This window comes from Polypterus senegalus, chromosome 12, assembly GCF_016835505.1.
Source record: "Polypterus senegalus isolate Bchr_013 chromosome 12, ASM1683550v1, whole genome shotgun sequence".
Lineage (NCBI taxonomy): Eukaryota > Metazoa > Chordata > Cladistia > Polypteriformes > Polypteridae > Polypterus > Polypterus senegalus.
This window is the reverse complement of record NC_053165.1, coordinates 57,285,002-57,311,237: the sequence shown is the minus strand read 5'-3', so window position 1 is coordinate 57,311,237 and position 26,236 is coordinate 57,285,002. Positions and strand designations below refer to the sequence as shown.

At 37.0% G+C, this 26,236-nt stretch overlaps 1 protein-coding gene across 1 annotated transcript in view; it reads right to left on the bottom strand.

Moving 5' to 3' along the window:
• hic2 (hypermethylated in cancer 2) overlaps positions 1-6,373 on the bottom strand; it is a 47,120-nt gene extending 40,747 nt beyond the window's left edge. Inside the window, exon 1 of the mRNA XM_039771545.1 lies at positions 6,117-6,373. The gene's annotated coding sequence lies outside the window, so the exon portion shown is untranslated. The remainder of the gene's footprint in view (positions 1-6,116) is intronic.
• Between the last annotated feature and the right edge of the window lie 19,863 nt (positions 6,374-26,236).

Sequence of the window (26,236 nt, the reverse complement as noted above, 5' to 3'; positions counted from 1 at the left end):
ATCATTGAAAGCAAAAAAAAAGAGAAAAATTATATTTAACAAATGTATTTTTTATTAAGCCACTTAATGATTAACAATTCTGTAGAACAAACCACAAAATTTTATGCTTGCCAGTGAGCTCCATCTTACCCATAATGACTCATGATGCCAAGGAACAGGCTAAACTAAAATTGGTTATCAAACATTGTAGACCATCTAGCAGATTTACTTGTATATTTAAAGTAGAACAAATTTGTCATTTAAGCCAAATATTGGTTGGAGTGTAACAAGATTCACAACACACAAACATCATTGATTTGATTTTAACCTGCATGCTCTACAATACAGTATAAGCTATTCCAACATCATCCACAAAACAAAGTACAAACTAAGGAAAGGATGATAGAGAGAAAATAACACCTTCCACAGCTGCTCATTCAGGACTCCAAACAGGAAGTCCTCATTAAAATGCACTGTGACATGAATGCTCAGGTGGGTGTGGAATAATAGAATATAAGAGGCACACTTATTGACTAGAGGCTGTGGCTTAGCGGACTGTGCCTGCAAGCCGACCATCACCTTAGCCTTTGAGGTGAATGAAGAGTTAGCAAGGCCAACTTTACATTTAGTAACCCCCAACACTCCACTGGTGTCCATTCAAGCCTCTAATTCATAACTAAACCAGCGCGTGGATGAATTTGCTGAAAAAGCTTATATTTAAAAAAAAAAAACAAAAAAACACAGCAACGGGGTTAAAAACACTGGGCCAGCGTCATAACAACTAGGTTGAAGGATTAGTTCAAAAAATATACTTCTCACTTCTGTTAGTTTTAGAAAGAAAGACAGAGTTGGACATTTACCTTTAAAGCAAACTGGAGAAAATCACAATCCATCATTAACTTATGACAGAGCTGAGCAAATAAGTTCAGACATGCCAGCCTCATCATATACACACGCACGTGCGCGCAGACACACATCCTCTTTCAGCCACAGTTACCGTCTTTAGTTTCCACCCTTCTTAACTATATGCATGCTAAATTTTTAATTTAGCTTGGTATCTTTACTACTTATATTCAGCTACTGCCACCACCCCCACCCCAATAAAACATGGTTTAACTCCACCAGCAAGTTGCACTTTCAACTTGGGTAGGAAGAAGCCCTATTGTTACGCTTTTCCTGCCAATAGCTGTGAAAAACCATCAGACGGGCTTGTGTGTTGGGAGGGGTAGAGAACAGGAGTTTGTTTAATGGCACCAAACATTATGCACTTTATCACCAATCACAACAGTTACCTTAAAAACCTTAATCAAGAACTTTCCTATAGTACAACAGAAATGAGTTCCCTTCTCAGAATATCAATAGCATTTCCACAGAAGGAAAGTGCGGCTACCACAATGCCCAAAAGATGTCCGGTGCATTTTGTCAAAATAAAAACAAGATTGAGGAGCGAGTATAGGGCTTCATAAAGTGCTTTGCACAATGAAAATAATCCCCCCGTACAACTATACACAAACAGATGAGTTAAATTTTGCAGATTAAGGGACTGGCTGCAGATCACTTTTGGTTAAAGTAGTTGGGGCCAGGTCTGCAAAAGTCATTCTTCTGCAGAACCCAAGTAGTGACACTCTGGAAAAGAGATGTCTGCAGTTAGGCAGAAACATAGATCAGCACCGACGTACCAGTTAGTTTGTTTAAGTAAACATCTCTAATGTTATTTGTGAGTTTATCAGGCTGAAGATAGTTAAGAAGTGACAAACAAGCAGACTTTACAAGGTCATCCAACAACCATGTAAAAATAACTGTATAAGAAACCAAAGCTGCAGAAATGACTTTGTAAAGACAAAATAAAAGCATTTGCTTCTGTATTTGCAGTCACTTAGGGCCATGGTGCAGAAATGTGGTGGTTTGAATCAAGACAACGCAAAAAAATAGTTAAATATAACTTAAAGATATTAATGACATGGAAACAAGTCCATTGGCAACACGATGACCTGGAAAAGGCACAAAACCAGCTGCCAGCTAAACGCTGAACATAAAGTCAAACCTATACCAGTAACGGGAAAAACCTGAGAATATCTTGCAGGATAGACAGTAAGCACTACTCGGACGGCCTCCAGCTGTGGTCTCATAAAAAGGAAACACCACCAGCATATTCAATTGTTGTAAAGATGACCAGCTTCTTCTAATTAAGACAAAAATAACGTTCACTTAGGCACAAGAAACTAATGTCTCACACCTCTTAAAATACAAATTGTACAATACACTCTCGCTAACAGGAACAAAATAAATACAATAGTATAAAAAGGTACAGGGGAGGCAAAACGTGTACAAAGCAGAATTCCCCTTCATGTTAACACACGCATGTCCCGAGGCATCCTGGACCTAGTCACTGCAAAGTGAACTTGGAGCAAAGAAAAACAGTGTCATCGCCACAGCCACAACATGTAGACAAGCCCAGAGGTGAAGGTGCTCAGTGCTCTGAAAGCCATCAGAATATGCACTGTGCAAAGAAAGAACTAAAAAGACTGAGGGAGAGGTCAGTTATAAATCTTCTAATACTATATACCCAATTACTACCTGGCCATTTTAGATTTACTTGAAATAATAACCTGAAAGAAAGATTTCAGTATTTAAGCTATCTGCATAAGTAACGTCTGTTACAAGTACTTTAGCCAGCAAGTGAAGATAGCACTGTGATTCAACACTCCATTGTTTTAACCCACCCCCAACTGGGCACTATAAATTGCCTGACTGGTGTGCTACTTTAACATAATGCAACCTGCTTTGAGACTGGAAACTCTCTGCATTAGTAATGACCTCTCGGACAAAACGTAACACGGATGAGACTCTCCAATAATTGCATTTAGAGGGAGATGCAAAATCACTTCATGTTTCTTTCTGCAGCCACTAACATATTTAAAAGACAGTAAATCTATGCTTATTAAGGCTTATGCAGCTGGGAACGTCATTGAGCACATCCATAAAGATGGCAGGAAGTCATGGAACATTAACAGAGAGACTAACTGGACCCAAGGCACAATCTGGACAAAACCTTGGGCTCCCGTCATCCTGCTCACTTCTACACATCTCAATTGCTGCCAGTCTGGCGTCACTTCCATTCTCTCTCTGAAAGTATCCATATTTCTACTGTCACCATAACTCCAAGGTAAGCTAACTAAATCAACAATTTACAAAGCACCCTTCATAGTGAACACCACCTTAAACAAGTGTAGGTAACATTAGCAGCACATGCTCGGCTTCTGAACATCTTCATTGACAAAGCTTACCACAGTTTACTAGCTGTGCCCGAGATGCGAGTTTAGGCCATGGTGTAGTTACTGTATATTCAACTCCTTTAAACTGCCTTCTTGGAAAAGTGTTTTTCTTTAATTCTGATCTCTCACCCTTAACAGCATTACTAAACCCAACACACTGCAAAACTAGAAATACAAAAAATTAATTTTTGACAAAGAACAAGGGTTACCGCTTTTCAATTTGAGGAACACGACTCCAATTCACTTTACTTTACAAGTGTATAAAGACACAACTGGCAGAGAAACAAATCTATCAACTCTTCAAATGCAAGCTCATTAAGAAAAAGGGTTATAAAATAATGCTTTCAGGACAATGTTGCCAATCTGCAAGTCAATTTTCCAGTGGCACTGGTGGAAGTAACTAAATACAAATCACAACATGCAGTTACAAAGTGCCACACTAACTTCATCTTAAACTAGAGGAATTTCCAAGTCCATCAAATCAATTCAAATAAAATTCAGTCATTTAAACTGAAAAGCAAAACTCTTTAAAAACAAAAGTGTCAGGAAATAATAATAAAAAAAAAAAAAAGGCAAACTACTAAGAGGCCATGAATGAAATCTGTACTGTAACAACGGGACAGAAACGGAGACTCTCTCTGACACACGGTCTTTCTTTGATAAGCTAAATGGATGCATGTTTGTTGGACATGAAAGTGAAACTTTCACTTTCCTCTGCACATGTGATGATACTAGTCCACCAATAATAATCTTCAAAACACCTCACTGTAAAAGGAGGGCAGTAAATACGGATTCTACACAATAATAAAATATATTATAGCAACACATACCAAACAACTTGCACATTAAATAAAAAAATGCATGAAATTGAATTTAAACATCCATTTTTGACACAGACATGTTTATCTGTGTTCAGATTACAGAAGTGAAACAGCACTGTCCTACCAGAAAATGGGACATCAAAAAGGTAAAGCGCTATTTAACACATCTGTCTCTCATATTATATATGTGTGTGTGTGTCTATATAGACACACACAAACCATTATTATATAGGTAACCACAAGTTATAAATATACTTTTGGACATAATTCAATGCACAATATTCTATTCTGACTCTTAATTGCACTGCACCATAACAGCCTAGTGTGCTACATAATACACAGTATATATGCAGTTTTTAACCGAGTATTTAAAAGAACATATACACTAATAACTCAATAAGACAATACAGCTTTTCTTTTCCTATATACTATCACTAATTTTTATGTATATAAATATATACACATACTAAAGTGACCTTGCCTTGAACATACAACTGGGCACAAAATAATCAATGACACATGGTAGTGAACATGCATATAAAAATTATCCATGTATACATATACTTTTCAGAAAGCATACACTAATTTGTTATATACACACACACATGCATACATACACACACCCACTCCTCCAAAAATACACACACACCCCTCTGCAGATATATAACCTGTTAGACACACACACATACAGTGATGCTACCACACATATGACAGAAGCAGAATAGACTATATACAACAGAAGAAATGGGTGATATAAAACAAAGCTGTTAAGTCTCGGAGATACTCATGTCCCAAAGTGAAAGGACCATTCACTTAAACGTGAGGCTAGGGAGCTCCACAACTCAGCCACAGAGGTCCAGCCGCACACGCCGGTGTCTGCCCACCCGTACAGACACAAGAGCGAGCTTGCACGGATCCAAATGCCCACATTCCCGATAGACACACAAGCCCTGTCCATATCAGGGCAGTTACGCTAGGTCTACACATTAATAATACCCGCGTGTAGTAAATAATGGCAGCTGAATCGTAAGCATCGCACACAACGCTCCGTTTTCTCCAAAGGTTCAGCTAACTAAATGATACATAAGGTCATGCTCTAAATACCAGGAAATAAATGCGAGTTTGTTTTCTTAATGAGGGCACAATTATCTTTTATTACCAGGTATTCAAATCGAGCGGTTCTCTGTTTGGATGGGTTTCAAAATTGACGTCCAAGTTATTTTTTTATGAACAAAAGAATTAGCATTCTATTTGCGCAGTTGTACAAATTCAAATAAATTGGAGCGGTTCGAGCACTCTTAAGAAAAGTGCACATGCACAATATTTTTTTTAAGTTGTAACCGAGTTAAAAAAAATGAAAAAAAATCGATACTCTACCTGATTCATCGAATTGCGCCCATTGCTTATTATGTGTTATTTATCCCAATACAATTCAAGCGTCGCCAATAAAAAAAATGAACTCATATTTAAAGCGAAGTGACTCCAATAAAAAACATAGTGAAGAATCAAATAGGAACGCCTATCGATAACAATAATATTATTAAATAATATACGTGAAAAACACCCCCCTCCCTTTCGGATAGCCAAACAAGAGGGGGGAAACTGCCCCCTTCTTAAAGCTACAGCAGGCTCCGCTTTTTCCTTTTTTTTCGGCACTTAAAGTATTAGGATAGAATATTATGCCAGTTTCCTGATGGGACGCTATCTTTCAAATGCAATAGAAGCTCTAAACAAACGTGACCGCGAAACGCTTCGAAGATCCGGGAGACGCCGACGCCGCTGTTGCTGCTGCTGCTGCTGCCGCAGGTTCACGAAGACACAAAGCCCTGGCCATATCTTGCCAAGCTGGTATTACTGGCTTCCCCGAGTAGGCACTCACTCAGAAAGACAAGACCCTTTTTTGTTGGCACGACGACTGCAACCCCACCATTTACTCCAAAAAGCACCAATTCCACCGAAAACAGCAGAAACGAGCCCAAAGGAAACACACACCCAAACACCGAACACAAAAAATACAAGCAAAAAGATAACGTTAAGGTACCTTAATACATCTGTAAGCGCTTTCTCGGTTTACCACCCTCTCATCTCACAGCCTTCCCAGCGCCATCTTGCAAGCTTGTGACGTCGAGATCTCACCCCTGACCCAAATTTGAATAGAAGCCAACTGGAGAAAAAAAGGAAGGGGGAAAAAACAGCCCGCAGCCGGCGCCGGACCATCCCTCTCATTCTCTCTCTCTCTCTCTTTTTCTCTCTACCCGTCTTTTTTCATCCCTCGTTGCTGCCAACTTCCTCACTGATATCTCAGCGACACGCACTCGCGCTGCGGATTGCACTTTAAAAAGGAGAAAGGCTTTTAAATGCGCGCGCGCCCGCCCGCCCAGCGACGTCTTATATTAATATCGATGAGCTCCGATTGCTACATTTGGACTATTGCGCTTATGAGTCTAATTGGTTTTCATTTCCACAACGTCTTCTTTGAGGCACCCAGTCCACAGAGACTAGAAATGGGTTTAATCATATTGCTCGTTTTGAAAGGGTCACAGGACGCTCTGAAATAATTGAAGAATGATAATAAAATCAATAAAATAATAAATAAAAAAAGCACTCTGTAAAACAGTTTATTACCAATTGAGTCGGAAATCCAACCACAATGAATGTCGTCCGTGCCCGGAGAAGCGTACCTAAGGCTGAATTGTATTATAAGAATAATAACAGAATATCTGTTATCGATACGCTAGAGAAAAATACGACTTACTGAAAGAGAAATCATTTTAATGTACACGTCAAAACGACAGTGCAGAAAACGGTTCACGGAAAATCTAAAGTTAATATCAATGGGAAGGTAGAAATCAAATATTAAAAAGGGACTATTGCGCAGAATTATTGGATCTATCTATCTATCTATCATTATTAGTCATCAATTTACTCACACACAGGGACCCCTATTTTAATTCCAGCTGCTCTTTTTTTCTGTTGTGTGTTGAACTCTCATTTTCCTTCTGGACCCCTCACTGTCCATGCTATCATGTTCATTGGCATGTCAAGTATTTGTGTACAGTGGCATGGACATGGTAGGTGCTAGCCATTCTTGCTTTGTATTCATTACTATGCAGATAGGCTTGTGCACGCCACATTTCACAACAAAGTGGTGGGTGTGTCTGTGTTTTTTTCATTAATAATAATACTACATGCAAATATGGGCTTGTTTATACATTTACAAAAATAATTGGAATGCTAAAAGTGATTTAAACTGCTTGGGCTCCCTTATGTTACACTAGAATTTTGTTGATTTTCTTTTTGTTTATGTGAGTTTCATTTTAAGGCTTGCAAAGATTTTTTGCAAGTTTCATTGGCATTTTCATTAGCAACACCAAAATATAGCTGTGTTGGATAGGGCAGGTGTGACCATAAGTGCAACATGCTAAGGATTTTTTCCATGTGGCCATCTATTTATGACAAATTATTAATCATTCTTTGCTTACGTAATGCCATTTGTGGTGATCTCAAACTAATGCCAGATTGAACCTGAACCTATACTCAAATGCACTTATTTATTGCTTGGGGTCATACGTGAAGACAACAGTGGGTTTATGAACATGCAGTTTTTCACTTGTGATTGGACTATAAACCACAGAGTTCACTCTTGAGTCCCTGTCGCTTAATATGAGATACCAGAAATGTATTTTTATTTTCAGATACCCATTTTAAGTTTGTCTCTGGAGCAAAATACCAACTTAGTAAATAAAAGATTTTAATATCACTTCTTTAGTCATTAACTATGTGAGCAGTAAGATAAAATCATTACCTGTTTTCCTATTAGTTCAAAATTCATGGATGGCTTACAAATAATGCACCCATCTATTATGGTGAAGGTCACGTGAACTGAACCCTGTTCTCTGAAGCATCAGGTACAAAGTTGGCACTAACCCTGGGTGAGTGCATTATGGGGCCAATTTTTGATTTGCCAATCAGCCCACATCCATTTTTGGAATATGGGGGAACAATCTTTGAGAACTTTAAGTGCAAACTCCAACCCCACAGTGACAAGGCAGGGATCTGAACCCTAGTCTTTGAAGCCAGTAGGCAGAGGCTGATCAGTGTCCCGCCCTAGTTAATTTATATTTAGTATTTCAGTCTGACTGTAGACAGTACATGTATATAAACTATAAATAAATAATTGCTCAATTAACCTACACATCAGTTCCATTACTTTATACAGTGCAGTGCTGTTGAGATCAACTTAATTACTTCAATTTCAATTCCTGTTAATTCATATATATTGTATGCCATATACACTAATATAAGGAGGAATGTGTATAATTCTTTAGTAAGCATATCCACAAAAAGTTAGAGTTTACATATTTTACACTGCTCCTTTTCAGTACTGGAAAACCCTTTTTATTACCTCTTCATATGTTGACTTAGTTTTTCTTAATAACAGCACATCTTAATTATATATGTGTGTATGTATATATATCCTTGTTTTTAGGAAGAAATTTAATTAGGATATTTTCACCATTGTTTTTAGATGGCATAAGTCCTTCCACTGAACGACAGTCTCCTTGTCGTCTTCATGGCTTTATACTAATAATGATGATGCCACACGTTTCCTTGAATTTGTGAATCCTCTCTCCACTTCCTGACGCGCACTTCGGTACTCACAGATATAACAGTGTACTCGCAATCACTTTCTTCTGAAGATATCCTTACTCGGTTCCCGCACTGTCTTATATTTAGTGCACGCTGGGTTATTATACTCTTTTTATAAACGCTGCCGTTCTTCGCGCACGCGTAATCGGATGCCGAGAAGCCCGCAAATGCAGCTCGATTCCATTCTTCGCCCAGGAAATTGACATCATGTACAGTAGAACAGGCTTCCCTTGACAATGGCCCACCCGCCTACCGCCTCCAGCTCTTTTCAACAAATTCAAATTTCATTCTACCCCGAGGCTTTACATCAATGATTCCAGAACTCCTGGAAAGGTTTTAACGACTGCCGTTTTTTCCATCCTACATGATAGTGGGGTTAACTGTCAATTTCCAGCTATATCACACTATAAATTGTACTGAAAACGTACGGTAATCATTTACTATTTCTTATACATCCTCAGTATAAATTTCAGTTACAGTCATGGAAGTGATCTAACTATCCACCGTATAATCCGCATAATCTCGAACAAGGTGGAGGGGACAGGGGGGCTATGCGTGTAAAATCGGGCTCGTGGCAAGCACAAGCTCTGGCCAGGGCGCCAATACATCACACATTATCTATCTATCTATCTATCTATCTATCTATCTATCTATCTATCTATCTATCTATCTATCTATCTATCTATATAAACCAGGGCCGCGAAAAGTCAAAATCAGCGCAATTCATGAAAGTCTATAATGCAGTTTAATATCGCATAAAAAAAGCATCTCATCAAACATTTTTACACATTTCGGATATATTCGAAACACATTAATTGAATACGACACGCTGCGGTCTCCCCGCGGTCCTATGATTTGAAAAATAAGTGTAATGGGAGGAATTCGTGGAATAATAAAGGGTAATTATAGCTGAAATCACAGAAGATAATTGGAACGTTTCTGAAATACAGGTACTTATAACTGTAAGTTCGTACACAGCTTAAATGATAGTGTAACTTTTATTGTAACTTTTATTTTTCGATACTGATCTGCCACAGTACACACTTTTGCAGTGGCTTTAGACTGTACGATCCACCAGCGTGAAAAAATAAGAAGTCCTCTGACATCTTGTGGTGTCCCGAGAAATTGCACTTTATGTTTGCAATCAAATAACGTTTAAAGTTCGCTCTGAATCAAAATTCCATTCACTCATTTTCTGAAACGGCTCATTTCGTCATATGGCGATTGGAGATCTCGGCAACACCGGCCCAGTCAACCTAAGCAACATTTCTTTGGAATGAAGGAGGAAAGCATCCAGTAGATGCGGCATATCCTGCGAAAAGTCGCGATGACGTGGCTACTTATGAGCAAACTCCACGGTTCTCAGGTCGGCGGTTAGGAAATCAGAAATACAGGGGTGTGTTTTGAATGCTGTGATTAAATTCCGTGCGCTGCAGTTTCGGCAACTTCCTGAAGTACACTATACGTATTCTCGAGTTGACTTTTTCTTTTTTTTTTTAATAAAATGACAACTGGAAGTTATCTCAATTGAGACCACTGCATTTCTGATCATTATTTTTTTCCTGTCTTTAATGCACATCTTCGTGTTTCTAGTATCGTTTAGATGTTTTTATAAGGAAGTCTATACAATAATACACATTATAAATATAATCAGCAGCAGAGAAAAATACAGAATACGTTCATTATACATACGTGGGTCTTCTGCTTAATTTTTAACCAGTTTGCCTTCTTCCTTCAAAAAAACAGTGGACATCTTTGAATGAAATCTTCTGTTTCTTTTCATTCTGCCACATGTAATAACATTCATGTTGGAAAATAACAATAGACTAACATTTTCCTTGAGAAAGTTGCTTGTTTTGGATATGTTTGGATCCAGAATTAAACTTTACTTGAAAACCACGACAAGGTAATTTATTGTCTTTATTGAACAGAATTACATGGTTTCAGCTGTGCTAATTGCAAATTAGAAAAAAGATTTTTTTCTTTTCAATAACCAGTTAGTATTTAAGTATGAGTGATGAGCTAGAGAGTTTACCATTATGACAGTAAAGTAATGGCTGCCGAAACTAGGGATCTGCAGTCATATGTTAATAATAAATTTAAAATCAGTCAATCAGCCATTTGCAACATTAGGGATAAGTGAGCTGAATTTTAGAATTACTTTAATGGTACCGTGACAAAGAAGTTTCAAATTTAATCAAAAGCATGAGAATTGCTGGGTGATTTCAAAATATTGAACGCATATCATTTTTCATTGATTTTTATTGAAATAAACGTTTATTGATAAACTTTTGCTCATACATTTCATGTGTCATTAGGTTATGTATAATGTCACTGTAATGTGTGATTTGACAATCAAAATTAACAAAGTTGTGTCTGAGAGTACAAATGTCATTCATATAAAAATGAAATATTATTTTTCCTTGAAATGACCTACCACAGTTGACTTCAGAGCGTTATTCAGTTCATCATTTTGATTTGTTATTGATTTGTCTCAGTTTTATACAGCTGTTTGGGTACAAGTTGTGAGTTATTTCAGTTTCTCTGTCTAACATTCAGTTGCAAAAAAAAAATAAAAATAAAAATAAAAATGAAATACTCCAGCATGGGTTTTTCGTGTGCAGTCTGTTGCAGGTTACTTGGACTATAACGCACATCTATAGCTCGGAAGAAGCACACTTATTTCTTATTATGTTTTGCAGGCCCCTTCTGTGGCTGAATTGTTCACAGATCCTATTCGCCTAAAAACAATAATGGGGAAAATCAGGATATTTTTACTACATTGGCATTTATTCATCATTTACGTTTCAAATACATTTTAATTGCATTTGGAAACATTTTAACTACTTACCTGTCTTTAAATAACTTGCACAGCTTTGATTAAGAATAAGATATTTTGTCATATTTTAAGCACTACCAATAAAAGCAGTTAGCTGTGTTTTTAGAGCACATTTACTTTCAAATTTCATTTACACTTTTTATCAGTTAAAATCTTTCTTATCGAAGAAAGATAGCACAATGACAGAACACAGCACACACACACACATATATATATATAGTATATTATATAGCCATTATAAGTGACAATGTGAATATTGCAGTTACTTATCTATGTTTAAATAACTTACACAACTTGGATTAAACCTCTCGATGATGTTATGTGATTTTTTAAGCATTCCCAACAAAGCTGTATTTTAATGTACATTTTCTTTAAAAAATTCCGTTCAAACCCCATTCAAATAGTACTTAGTGATTCGCAGGTCTTTAGCAATTTTAAATAATGCGGAGGGAAAATATAAGAGACACATCCCACTAGAAACGATGCTTAACTTTTTCGTTCATCGCAGACAACCCAATACGAAATGTATGCCGTAATTGGCATTGTAAATCCCACAGACCTGCGATCGAATTCGTTGCTCCAATCCTCTGCTGTTTCAGTGACTTTTCAATTTTAGAAGGCAGTGTTTGATGTCAGTCAGTCAGTCATTATACTAACACAGGGTCACGGGGGTCTGCTGTAGCCAATCCCAGCCAGCACAGGGCGCAAGGCAGGAACAATCCCCAGGCAGGGCGCCAGCCCACCGCAGAGTGTTTGATGTTTTCTTTTTAAATCTTGTAAAAGAATCGGACATACAGGAATGGATAAAATACCTCTTAAGCCTTACAGCAGGTTTATGAACAACTGAATAATTATTACTGATAGTCCTGTATAACATGTAGGAAAATTACGGCACGGTAACTTAAGTGGTCCTAAAATGCGATTTGTACTAAATCAATATCAATATATTGTAATTGAACCCCAACATTTGTTTCTTCTAAATATACACAGTTCTGTTCTAGCGCTGTTTCCCCCATGTATGTAGTTTAGGGGCTTGTAGCCCATGTACTTTTCCCCTGTGTCATAGGGTACTTTACTACATCCCAAAAACATACTTACTACCGGGGTGTCTGACTGACCATTAGAACAACGTCCGACGAATGCAGGCCATTCAGCCCAACAAAGCTCGTCAATGCTGTCCATATACTTTCTCCACAATACAAATAAATCGAAGATATGCAGGTCCCTAAAGAGTCAGTCTCTGTTCTATTTGTCTATATTTTTTTCTAGCTTTTGCTCATAATTTATTCTTAACGAGTTTTTGTGTGCCCTGTCTTGCAGAACGACTTACAAAGCTAACAGCCGGAATCTTGCACTAATGTCCAACTCCTTTCAATAGTTAAATAACTTCACTCAAGTCTGAGCCGTGGGATGACGCCGAGTTGGCCCCTGCCTTTCACGCGATGCTGCCGGAACACAAATCCATCCCTGCACAAATGTCACCTATTGTACTGCGGCACTCCAGGTGTGGTTAATGTTCTTAAAAAAATCTCCTTTGTTGGTTTGCTTTAAATGGTCTCACATAGTTTTCACTTATACGCGTAGCTGAAAATGCGCTGTTGCATGAAAGTAGTCATCTTCCAAAGTAATGCAAATGTGTTTGCTATGACATCATTTTCTGAACAACTTTAGAAATTGGCAGACTAGTGTAAAATAATATACAATTAGAAAGATAAACTAATGTTAACAATCATTATTAATAAAATGCATGTATTTGAAATTGTATTTTAGTGTCATTGATATCAACAGCAGAAAGCTTTTGTTTCTGACGGAGTTGGAAATATTCGGTAATTTACGTCCTTAAAAAATAAAATACAGGGTAGGATCTAGAATTAGAAATGCGCAGCCATGGAGTAGACTCGGCCTTTACATTGAATTGCAACCAACTATGAACTCTCTCTCTCTTTTTTGACCAGAACATTTACAGTAACTCGTGAGTTATTTCCTCCTGCTTTTGATCTGGATTCAAATGTAACTTTATATTTTAAATATAAAGCATTGAAAGACTTTTCATTTCATACGAAATCGCACTACTGTTTTTACAATAAAATAATTTTAAAAAACATTTGACATATACACAGAAAATGAAAAAAAAAAACACGGACCCGGGCAAAAATCCCTGGAGAAAATTCCCAAATGATATATTAGGAAGGTGAGATTAAAGAAATATCTATTGTTGTGCCTTAGTACTTTACAAGTTAGGATCAAACAGGTGATGGTGCTTAAAAAATATTTCAGTTCACGGAGGTGATATGCCAAGAAAAAAGATTATTAATTTATCACGTAATATTTGATGGCATATTCACCAACAGTTTACAATAAGCATTTGCTTTGAATAATTGGACTGCTGTCCCAAATCATGCTGCTGTTAGCAAAAACCAAGAATCAAGATCATGTTCAGTTTCGCAGCACGGGGGCCTGGCCTAGTATTATAACATTTTGTGAGGCCTCTGGTTTAAAAAGTCTGAGGAGATGCTCCACTACGTGAACATTCAACGATAGGCGCTGCATTGCGACAATTAAAGCTGAATGGCGAAAATCATTTGCTAATAACACATGAAACGGCTGCTAATCGTCTCAACAATAGATCCTACTGAGCTGGAGTACAATGCAAAGTAAAAGTCTATTTATTGAATTATTCAAAAATAATAATAACAATAATAATAAAATAACGAGGCCTAATTTCTAACACGGCCCTGTCCGCAAATCCCACTCACCTGTGACTCCAGGGGACGCACTTGCAGAATTTATGTGAAATGACCATTCTTAGAGATCTGCAACCTCTTATGTACAGCAGTGGGGTGAGAAGGCAGTTTAATCTTGGGACAATCCTAAAAGGGTCCGTCGCAATATTTCGGAACGTAGGATATTTTAGTGGCGTAAATTTGCTAAGGAGCACCACCAGAAAAACCGGCAGCCAAATCACGAGAAAAGTTGCAGCTACAATGACTATGAAGTAGACAGAAGATCTCGTCTGTTCCCTTTCTGGAGATGGGGTTTCTCGGTCTAACTGAAATTTGGCAACAATAAACAGTTTAACATTTAAGCCAATCATAATGGCCATGGTGCTGCAATTGCACGTTAATGTGGTAAAAGCTAAAATTTGCCCTGCTATTTGTGAACTAACTAACAGTCTGACTGTGAGCGTGAGAAAGGCCAGGATCCAAAGAGAAGCAATGAGGCCCTTAGTGGCCATCGGCGACATTCTTCGGTGATAATGGAAAGGGTACATTACAGCGTAATACCTATCCGCTTGGGCGGCTAAAATCACTAGCAGACTCAGCCCTAAAAAGCTGGGGCACACGAAGCACGTGCTCTCGCCCTCCATGGGCCCCTCCCTGATATCGAGAAGCCCCAGGTAATACCAGCAAGCCCCCGAGCCGAAGTCGGACACGCATGTGCTCATCATGTAAAGGAACCTGTTCTCGTTTTTCAATGCCTTGCTGATCGCGATTGCGAGGATCACCAGTCCGTTCGTGAGGACAATCGCGGTGGACAAGACAAAATGGAAAAGAAACAAAAGGACTTCGCTAAATTCTTGAAAGGGCACGACAAGCGTCGTGATCATAGCGTCGTTTGTGCCGCCCGCGTCTCTTAATTATCAGGCGCCCACTTCTCGAGATTATATATCTTAAATGAGCTGGCAACACGTCATGTGTTTAAGTCGCGCCTGGAGACAAAGCGGAGCATCGCAGACACAACACGACCGTAACGGAATATTCTACTGAGATTAATTACACACATTACCGGGAGATGATGGTAATTCAGATGGAAAATGCTGCCCATTCTGCGTTTATACATGTTTCTCGGTTGTTACGTTTGTTGGGATGTTTGCATTACAAGATTTTTTACTTCCTTGCTCTGTTTCTCAGTCTCCACTCGGAATTCAAGCACCAGTTCAGTTATAAAATGTCCCAATTAACCGACACGTTCATTTTTGCAAATAAATTGAATTGCACTGGAAATTTTAAACGAATATATTTTACGCATTAGTTTATCAATACCACTGGTATGAATAACATTCATCACTATTATCCACTAGTTTATAAGTATTATTTTATCTGTTGTTTGAAATTGGGAAAGCGTTCTGATTTTTTGCTTTAGTGAAATCATTTATTGGAACTCTGATACTTTTTATTCAAATAACAAAATGAGATGATGAAACACAATTCAATAAAACAATTTGGTAAGAATTATATACTCCAAGGCCTCTTCTTAACTAACCTGGAGGTTGTTTTCATGTGAAACTGCCATCTCTTTTCATTTTGCAAACTAGCTTATTCCAATAAAATGTCAAGGGCAGAGATTCACCTGGTATCATGCCTACTATGAGTATAGGATGCCAGTTCAACGCCGGGCACACTGGAGTTTCAATGTCTCACTCACACTTATTTTAGAGGTCCTAGATGGTACACTCTTACAAATAATCAGTCTAGTTCCTGGTTTGTGTGGTTACTTGGAAAACCACTGCTTGAGAAAGTCATAGAGTTGTGTATTCCTAATCTTGTTAACTTTGTTACTCATTTCTGTCCGGTGCACTTAAAGATGATACCATTATGATCAATTTCTAATTTATCTATTTATTTATTTTTCTAATATATCTTTAAAATCAATAATATGTATTCAAAATTTCAGTGATCAAACATCCTCAAACACTATGACCCTACTGACCCATTTTGTTCTGTTGTGAGTTCTTTGCATATGGAATTTACTGTTTTCAGTTTAAAAAGGTTCCTCATGTGGACAAAACATAACACTTTATGGTGGGCTACCTAGGAAATTAATAGATCAAGAAAACCTGAAGTTCGCCCGTGTTGTTTATTGTATGCTGCAAAAGTCCTTTAAAAATCATGAACCCATTGCAGTTTCCCAACTCTATTAATCATCTGTTCGGGGTTATGTATGAAGTCTGTTACAGACCTATAGAGTTTTTCTGGAATCGTTGTTTTGTAAACCAAGACTGGTTGCCCTATGGCATTTCTCTGAAGAACCGTTTTGTTACCTTTATTTTTAAGAGTGGTTAGGGGCACTCAATGGACAGTACCCAAGGTGGGTGCCAACTGTGACTGAATTTGCTTACGTTGCAGTCTGTTCGATTATTTAGTCCTTTAAGAATGGCTTTAAAGATGTTTGATGTTTTTATTCCACTTGTACAGCAACTATTTGAACTCTTGTGATTTATCGTCTCCTAAAATTATCAAACCAGCTTCTAATTTTGATTACATCTGGGCTAATATACAATGGTTTTGTGAAAAACAGTACAGGCGTGGGTGATCTCCATTTCGGATATACTGTAAACTGTAATTTTCCCGACGTCCGCATCTTCACGGAGCCATGCAGTCCTCCATCCATTACCCAACCCGCTATATCCTAACACGGGGGGGCTGGAGAAAATCCCCGGGCAGGGCGCCAGACCACCGCAGGGCACACACAAGGAACAATTTAGAATCGTCAATGCACCTAACCTGCATATCTTTGGGAGAAAATACTGTGGGGAGAAACCCACGCAAACACGGGGAGAACATGCAGATTCCACGCAGGGAGGACCCGAGAAGCGAACCCAGGTCTCCTAACTGCGAGGCACCGTGCCACTCCCCATGCAGTCCTAATATTGTTAAACTCTTATCTTGCCAGTTATTTCTGGGTTCATTCTTCTGTCCGGTGCACTTAAAGTTGATATCATTAAGGCAAATTTCTCATTTATATTTTAAATCTCTATCACTGTGATCCCGTTCGACCACTAAGGTGTTCTGATTCAGGCAATCTTGTTGTGCCCCACACTAATCTGCACTCTATGGGTGGCAGTGTTTTCAGCTGAATAGCGCCCAGACTTTGGAATGACCTCCCTAAATTAATTAGATCATCTGACTCCATTCATTCTTTAAAAAAAAACCAAAAAAAAAAAAAAAACTGAAAACTCATCTGTTTAGGAAGGCGCTTAACTTAACCTGACACTCTGCCTCTTCTTTCAGACTTCCTCTCTGTCCAGATGCTCAGGGTAATTTGTGTGTTATGTTACAAATGATGTTCTCTTCTAGGCTTTCTTTTAGCATTGAATTTAGTCTTATACTCTGGTTTATTGTCTTTTATTCTATTTAATGCATTTTATATCCTGTATTTATCTGTTTTAGTGTTATAATAATAATAATAATAAATCTATGTGATTATTATATAATATACAGTATAATAGAAATTTAATTGATCAATCATCCTTAAACCCAATGACCTAACTGAATACGGAATCAATGCACGTGCATAAAGTGAGGTCATGAAGATGCAGTTAGTATTTAAAACAAAAGAATAGAAAATAAACAAAAATGTCAGAACTGATTAGACTCAATTGGAGCATTATTACACCGAATACAACTCATAATCCGATTAAGGGGTCGAAGCAAAGGGCAGAAACCAACACTATACATCGAAGGGCCTATTGACGTGTAATCGAGAAACGATCAAATGAGAAAAATCGCGGAATTATGAGAACACGCAATGCTAGGTTATCAAGGTTTCATAATTTAACACATACTCCATTAATAGTACACGTCCCCAACTCCAGTGAAGGCTCGAATGGTTTTAACTAAGTGTCTTTAACAAACACATTCCGAAAAGTGTCCATTCATACATCCATCCATACATTAAGTTTTTCAATCTTACCAAAATTCAGCAGAAATTCCAACTGTGAAGGAAGATCTAGTCCAGCTAAGGACGCACTTATACCACACCATATTCCTTTGGTATTTGGGAGAGAAGCCCACGTAGACATGAAGAGAAACACTTTACCTCGAGTCTGAACAACGTCTCTTGAACGTTTAGATTATCTTTTCTTGATTGCCTTGTAGAAAGCATAATTGTAATGGCGCTCAGTATGAACGGCAACACATAAAAGACTAAAATGTTAAATATTTTTGGTAAAATCTTACCTTCCAGTCAAAGGGGAACAGTTCCAAACCCTTTGGTATAATCTTTGTCTCAGTGGTGCACAACCTCGAATGTACAACATCGGAGTGACAGCAGAGTTGACTCTTGGTAAAATTTTTAAAGGATTCGTTCCATCGTTATAAAACTTGTAACACGTTATTGGGGTAAAATTGCAAAATATAATATAAAGAAAGATAGGCGTCCATACCAACAGAAAAACTCCAGCCACTATAATAATGAGGTGAAGAGAAGATCTCTTTGTATCTCTTTCCTGAGAAGGAGGCTCCCTTTCCAACTGATATGTGGCTAGAAAATAAAGTTTAACATTAAATCCTAACATAATGACCAATGTAATCATATTGCATACCAGGGTGCCAACAGATGTGATCTTTAACGCTATTTCGGAAGTGACAAGATTTTGGGCGATTAGAATAACATAGGCATACAACCAAAGGCAGCCTATAATAAGCACGGTTTTTATTGGAGTCATTCTCTCGCTGTACAGAAAGGGAGATACGACGGCATGGTATCTGTCAGCCTGAGCAGCCAAAATCACAAGGTAGGAAATCCCTAAAAAGTTAGTGCCAATGAAGTAAGTGTTGTTTTTTCCTGCTATTGCGTCAATAACGTCGAACATACCTATGTAATACCACGAAATCCCACTGCCTATGTCGCTAAGACAAGTGCTCAGCATGTATATGAATCGGCTTTCTACTCGCAGTGTTCTGCTGATAATGATTGCCCCGAACACGGAGATGTTCAAACACACTACGATTGTTGCCAGCGCGCAGTTGAACAGTAAAAGACACGCATTGCCGAAACTGTTAAGAGGGACCACGAAGGGGAAACTACTCCCCCGCCCGCTCGACGAATTCATTGCTATTGGTTCATTTAGCCGCTACTTGCGTTGAGTTTTTCATTTTATACAAAACCGGAAACAGAGAAGACTTATAATTCAACACCGAGAACCTCTAGAGATTAATTACGTGAAATGCAGACGAGGCAACAGCCTAAAATGCACACTCAATGTTAACTCAACGTAGAGCGTTGAGATTGTCGCGCGACTCTCATTAGTTAATATTGTTGCCTTCTCTGCGTGAGAGACCCTCATTGGTTAAAACTATAACCTTCTCTGCGGGGATCAAGAAGAACCGATAAGCTACGCGCTTTGTTTTCATTCCCGTATGATTTGCTAATACGACTTTCTGCACTTTATTCTGTTCTTTAATTTTTTTTGTAAATTGGCGACTGGTTGCAGCATTGAGTCCAAAGGTGTCAGCGTTTAAAAGCAATAAGTTCTCATCACCTCGTTCGTGAGTTTAATTATATTAGAATAGATTAAATTAGATTAGATACATTTTAATAATCCGAAGGAGAAATTCGCATGCATTTTGCAGCAGAAACATAAAAGACAAGGACAGATTCGTAGGACAAATAATACAGTCAATCAATCGATAAGTAAATATAAATAAATAAATATGGCGTAGCTTTTACAACAGTGAAGTCTGACTACCTTCAGAATATCTTTACACATAAATATGATAACGTAAATGTTACGGAGCTGTAATTCTTGACACCAATCATCAGGTACTCGCAGTGGTGGGGCCCTGAAGCTTGAACTGTTGAGGGGAAGATGGGGGGTTTTCGCAAGCAGCAAAGAACAATGAGTTGTGAGTAACCACGGTTATCTTCTACAATACGGTTGTTCCATGACCACAATTAAAAAAAAAAACAAAACAAAATAATCACTACATGTAGGGTTTTTAAAACCCCTTTTCACACAGTACACCCAAAATGCTTAAGCAATATGGACTAAACTTGCTTCTGGTGTCCTTCCAGCATTAGAGGCCCAGAAGCTTAAGTTTCATTAGTTTCATAGTAGTTAAATCAATGCCTATAGATTTTGATTAAATTGATTATTTTATATAGCGGTTTTCACTGAGTTGAGGCTAAAAACTTGTTCACAACCTCACGATGCATTAACAGGAAATCTCTAAACCACATATATAGATAAAAACACAGCAAAACAGAAGTATCCAGATTAAAACAAAATAAAAAGTTTATTCACATTATACTTGAGATATGGCCAGTTGATAATGCAATGCAAGAAAACACACATTGCAGTCAACAGAAAAAAATAAACTTTTGTTGGGTCCAGGGTCTCCTATAAAATTGAGGTTAGATGAAGTCACCCGCACCAAGTTCATAAATATTCATGGCAGGACTTGGTCTGAGGCGGGCCACGTGTGAGAGGGGTTTGTTTATTTTAAAAAATTTGCAGACCTTTCTGAAAACATGTCTTCACTTTGTCATTACGCGCTAATGAGTATAGATTGATGAGTAAAATGGCAAATGTATTCTTTTAAAATTAAACCTAAAACACAGTAAAGTGTGCAGGAAGCAAAGGGGTCTGAATACTTCCTAAATTGACTGGAAGAAAGAACATTGCAAAACAGTGCCCGTCCCAAAATTTTAAAACTCATGCCTAATAGGATAAAATAGCAAAACAAAGTATTACTTCCTAAAAATAAACATGCCAGATTGCTTTTTCAGACCAACGCTCTAAAGGAGCCTTGTATGGTTCCCTAAAGAACCACCTGCATGAAGGTTCCAGAAAGAACCTTCATTTATTTAGATCTGTAACCAGCTCCATAAATAACCATGAATAGATGGCAATGGATTTGTGAAAATACAATGGCTTGCTGAATGTAAAAGGACTCATGTTGACAACAAAAATTAGAAGGACTTTATCTGTGCTGAGACTCAGAACTGCTAGCTGTTCAGAGTGACAACTAAAGCCACCGTAAAATAGTGAAGAAACAACATATACTCATGATACAAAAATGTGGTATTTTTTATTTAATTCATTGATATGTTTATATCCTATAAAAACCTCTGCTCAAGCAAAATGTAATATTGTTGTCACTTTGACTTCCTTGAACATTTACCATGTTTATCAGATTCATGGAAGTTGTAAATCATAATTCAAGATTGACAAATTTTCACAAAGGACTATTCAAAACCAAACACAGACACTTCTTTAATTCCCACTTTTAATGCTCAAATTCAGAATCAGTTAAAAGAGTTTGGGGTCTTTTTTCTTTTAAGTACCACTCTATATTCTACTATACCTCACTGAATGAACTTAACAAATTCTTAGTGAAAATGAGGCAGTGCTGTAAAAAAACAGATCAAGAATAGAAACTTAGATATCACTGTTTGTCATCACATGAAGAGTGAATGTGGTGCCATTCAGCTAGGCAAGCCGGTCATTTGGTGGGTGTTAGAAATCTGTTTGAGTCTAGAGCTGAATTTTCCAATAAGGATTTGACAATTATCATTTTAACACATCAAAGTCTGTGCCTGTCCAATAAAACATTTTGATAATGTTAAGACATTATAAAACAAATACAGGAATAAAACCAAGTCACTAAATGAGAATCAAGTGAGAATATTAGTCATTGTGAAAAGAATTTGAGTGTTTGGAAATAACACTCTCTTAAGAGAATTCACCAACTGAACACATTCAGATAGATGTTTAACATGGACCTGGTTAAATCAAGAATAGTAATCTTGATTTAACAAGTAGTTTGTAAATAACATTTGGTAGTTACCATAAATGAAATGATATTCAACAGCACTATATTTGTGTTATATTTATTATTATTATTTTTTTATATATACAGTTGAGCTTGAAAGTTTGTGAACCCTTTAGAATTTTCTATATTTCTGCATAAGTATGACCTAAAACATCATCAGATTTTCACTGAAGTCCTAAAAGTAGATAAAGAGAAACCAGTTAAATAAATGAAACAAAAATATTATACTTGGTCATTTACTTATTAAGGAAAATGATCGAATATTACATATTTGTGAGTGGCAAAAGTATGTGAACCTTTGCTTTCAGAATCTGGTGTGACCAAACTTTGCAGCAATAATTGCAACTAAATGTTTCCGGTAACTTTTGATTATTCCAGCACACCGGCTTGGAGGAATTTTAGCTCATTCCTCCGTACTGAACAGCTTCAACTCTGAGATGTTGGTGGGTTTCCTCACATGAACTGCTCGCTTCAGGTCCTTCCACAACATTTCGATTGGAGTAAGGTCAGGACTTTGACTTGGCCATTCCAAAACATTAACTTTATTCTTCTTTAACCATTCTTTGGTAGAGCGACTTGTGTGCTTAGGGTCGTTGTCTTGCTGCATGACCCACCTTCTCTTGAGATTCAGTTCATGGACAGATGTCCTGACATTTTCCTTTAGAATTCTCTGATAGAATTCAGAATTCATTGTTTCATCAATGAAGGCAAGCCGTCCTGGCCCAGATGCAGCAAAACGGGCCCAAACCATAATACTACCACCACCATGTTTCACAGATTGGATAAGGCACTGTTTTCCTTCACCATCAAACTAACTGCTAATCCTAGAGCTTCACATACTTATATCACTTACAAATATGTAATATTCGATCATTTTCCTCAATATATAAATGACCAAGTATAATATTTTTGTCTCATTTGTTTAACTGGTTTCTCTTTATCTACTTTTAGGACTTGAGTGAAACTCTGATGATGCTTTAGGTCATATTTATGGAGAAATATAGAAAATTCTAAAGGGTTCACAAACTTTCAAGCACAACTGTATATCTTTTTGTGTCTAGTTTCATTTAGACTTTCTAATAAAAATCCCATAAAATGGCACATAATATAGATGTAATTATCAGCATGGAAGAACACAGAGTATGCATACTGTATGTATTTATTATATGGGCAGCAGGGCTTTTCTCTTCTTTTATATTCTTATAGATTCAGTTTGCCCTCTTTTCTAAAGATATTAGTGGACATCTTTGAATGAAATCTTCAGTTTCCTGTCAGTTGTTCATATATGGAATAGTCTCCATTTTTACAAAACATTAATACACTGAAGTGTTTCTTTAGAAAGCCCTTTTGTTCTGATCATTTCCTCACACAGTATTGAACTGTAAGATTAATGCTATTACCATGCATCCCAAGGAAGGGCAATTTGTTTGCTTTACTGAAAGCAGGTTTAAGCTGTAGTAACATAATTACTAAAGGTTTCTCTAATAACAAATTCGCAATACAACATGAATACATATCCTATGGGTATTGGGGATTTACAGTCATATGTCAATAATAGATTCTAAATAAGTAATTTCAAGGAGCAACATTGAAAATGTCTTGGCTCTATTTTCAAATCAATTTAATGATTCCTTGATAAAGAAAAAAAAATTAATTTCAATAAAAAAAAAAACCCCACAAGTGCCAAAGTGGTTCCTCAGAGCAATACCATACAGAACAATTTTTAACCCATCCACATTAAGGTGTCCATAAAGAACTTTTATTTGTTTAGATCCATAACAGGATCCATACAGTAAATGACCATGAACAGATTGTCACAGATTTCTGAATAATAATAAATCATGGTTTTAAAATAACTCTTGGTGCATACAATAGCACTATAACAATAACAGACTAAGTTCAGGTTTTCTTTATTTGTTAGTGTCCTGCTAAATAGCCTTACTTAGATTAAAGGTATTTTTCCAAATAGTAAGTTTTTCAAAGCATCAAGAACCGGCTTTATATGCAAAGAATCCTTCCTAGAATAAAACTGTTCTTTGACAAGCAAAGGTTCTATGAGGAACCACGCATAACAGTACAGTGTGATTAAAGAACCAGTATTTTTAAGAGTGTACTGTGGTTATGTAATAATAAGCTTAAACCAAGATATACAAGGTTAAAGACTGAGGAGTCATTAATTTTTATTAGAATATACATTAATTATGTAAACATTTTCCCTTACATTTGATATGTCATTGGATTATGTATAATTTCACTGTAAAATCGTATGTGTTACACATTTAAAAAATAACAAGAAAACTGTATTTGTAACAGTAGAAAAACCATTCATATAAATAGCATTGAAATGAAACATCAACCACAGTTGATTTCCTATGGAAACATTATTTATTGAATTGTGTCAGTGCTTATATTTGATTTTTTTTCAGTTTTATCCAGCAGTCTGTAAGTTGTTTCGATTTCACTGTTTAACATTCCATCAATAAATAAATAAATAAATAAATAGTCCAGCGTGGCTTCTCCAAAACTGGCAAATTAAAGGTGGGCCATTTGTGTCCATTTCTTTTCACTATGACATACCTGTAGGTCAAGAGAAGTGACACGTATCTCCTATTATATCTTGCACACTCCTTCTTTGGTGGAATTCTTCACAGATCTTATTCACCTGTGTAAAGAAAACTTAAAAACTAGGGAAATCAGAAAAATTCTAATATATTTTTTTACTCTACTGGCATTTATTCATCCATTTCTTACATTTCATATATTTTTAATTGATATTATAAATATAATGCAGCTTCTTACCTGTTTTTGAACAACTTGCACAATTTCAGTTACACCTTTCCATGATGTGGTGTCATATTTTAATTATTCCTATAATAAAAGTAATTGGCTGAATTTTAGTGTACATTTACCTTTAGATTATTCTATTCAAACCTCATTTAAAAGACAGGAACCTCAGTGGTTCGCATTTTATGTCAGAAAATTCACCAGAATTTTATAACATGACAAGAATGGATAAATCCCACTAGAAATTATGCTTAGATTTTTTCTTTCATGACAAACCCAGTATGAAATGCATGCCATAGTTGGCATTGTAAACCCTACAGACCCAACATCGCCTTCATTGCCATGGTCCACTAATGTTTTGGTGACTTTTCACTTTTAGAAGTCAGTGTTCAATGTTTTTTTTGTTTTTTAATCTTGTAACCAGAATCGGCCATTTAAAATTGAGTTTTAAATTTAAAGTTTAGGTTAGTGAAAATTGAAAAAAAGAAATTTTAGAATATTCCATACCAGTAACAGCACACTGCATGATAACGTGTAGTGAACACACTTGACTTGAGCATTCATTCTCATCCTCTTTCTCTGTACATTTAGTATTCATTGGCTCAGAGGTTGATGCACTTGCTGCTTCCTGAGCAGCTCTTCTTTTCTCCATCCTAGCGACCCGCTTTTTCTCTACTTTCGCCGCCATCTTTTTCATTAAAACTGATTAAGTCAGTGCTTGTGTTGCAATTACTTAGTAGAAGTTTTCCTTCATTTTCACATAAGCTAGCACTTAAGTCTTCAATCTGCTCTCAAGAATGATTTAAGATATGAAGAGGTAGAGGAAGTGATGGCAAAGGTGATAGGAATGAGAACGGCGCCTGTACACATGTGCCGCACGGCCACCATGCTGGCCACTGCCGACAGTAGATTCTACAATAAAATAAAATAAAAAGAGGAATAACCTTGGAGGTCAATCATCACCCCGAAAGTGGACAACAGACAATACATAGTATATGTGTACCAAATTTCAGGTCAATAAGTCAAAAGGTTTGCGAGCTACAGGTGATTTAAAATCCTGGACAAACAAACGGACAGCCACGGTAGGGTATTATATAAGAAGATGGACCTTCTTCGGTGAATAATTAATAGGTTACAACCTACAGATGTTCTGCAGCAAATAAAGTAAATTAAGCCTTTGAAGTTTAAGCAAACAATTGGTACATGTGTTCCAAGTTCTGTTGATTACTGAAAAACCTTCTGTCTTAAAGCAGAGTTGGAAAAGACCGTGCTACTATACCCTCTGAAGTTTTACTTGGACAATATTACTCTGTAGAAAGTTGTCAATTCCAG